Raw genomic sequence first — 779 nt, 5'->3', positions numbered from 1 at the left:
TTTTTAGGTAGCCTATTTCAGAGAAAAGTAGGCTAATTCTGAATATGAATTTGCTTTTCACCCTGCACAGCTATATCTAAGGCGTTAGGTAAAAACACTGATCTCAAATGTAATTAGGCCTACTGGATAACTAGCTTTATAAGTATGGCTAAGAATATGATTTAAAAAAAATAGTTAGCCTACTTTTAGTGAAAGGGGACAGGACAGTCCCATTGTATTCATTCGTTTGAAATGCTTACACCGTCCTGGACAGCTGACTTTAAACGGTGATTTTCCGGTTCGGTTTCTTATTTTTATGAATGAAGGCGGAGGTCGAGAGCTTTTGTTTCTTCCTGGTCTTACCACCAGGGGGTAGAGCAACATGCAGAAAGAATAGCCTCCAGTCTCTCTCGCTGTTCAGGGCTGTGTGTGTGTGTGTGTGTGTATGTGTGTCTCCCTCACAACATAAAGGCGACGTTCAGGGGCTAAAACTTGCAATTCATGGCGTGGAGGACCCAGCGGGCCGCCGCAGCCCTCTGATCTCTGAGAGGTTTCATGGTGGATAAGAGGCAGATCATGGTCTAAACCTAGTTATCATCGAGCCGAAGAAAGAAAAAGAAAAAAAACCTCGTCTAGCAGCTCGAGTGCTGTCCTCTTTTTTTTTTTTTTATCCCCTCCTTCTCTGTCTCATTTTTCCTCTGCTCGGTGAAAACTGACACAACATTAGCGAGTTTTCTCTCTGTGGTTTGGATGGCAGATCTAGGCTAATTGCTCTGCGTGTTTTTAGCAGCCAGACAGTA

At 43.4% G+C, this 779-nt stretch overlaps 1 protein-coding gene across 1 annotated transcript in view; it reads left to right on the top strand.

The window, feature by feature from the left end:
* The first annotated feature begins 408 nt into the window (after positions 1-408).
* ptpn9a (protein tyrosine phosphatase non-receptor type 9a) overlaps positions 409-779 on the top strand; it is a 27438-nt gene continuing 27067 nt past the window's right edge. The window contains exon 1 of the mRNA XM_020660668.3: positions 409-779. This exon is cut by the window's right edge and continues 219 nt beyond it. The gene's annotated coding sequence lies outside the window, so the exon portion shown is untranslated.

This window comes from Labrus bergylta, chromosome 7 (assembly GCF_963930695.1).
Source record: "Labrus bergylta chromosome 7, fLabBer1.1, whole genome shotgun sequence".
Taxonomy (NCBI): Eukaryota; Metazoa; Chordata; class Actinopteri; order Labriformes; family Labridae; genus Labrus; species Labrus bergylta.
The sequence above is the reverse complement of the archived record's forward strand: the minus strand, read 5'-3'. Positions and strand labels throughout refer to the sequence as shown.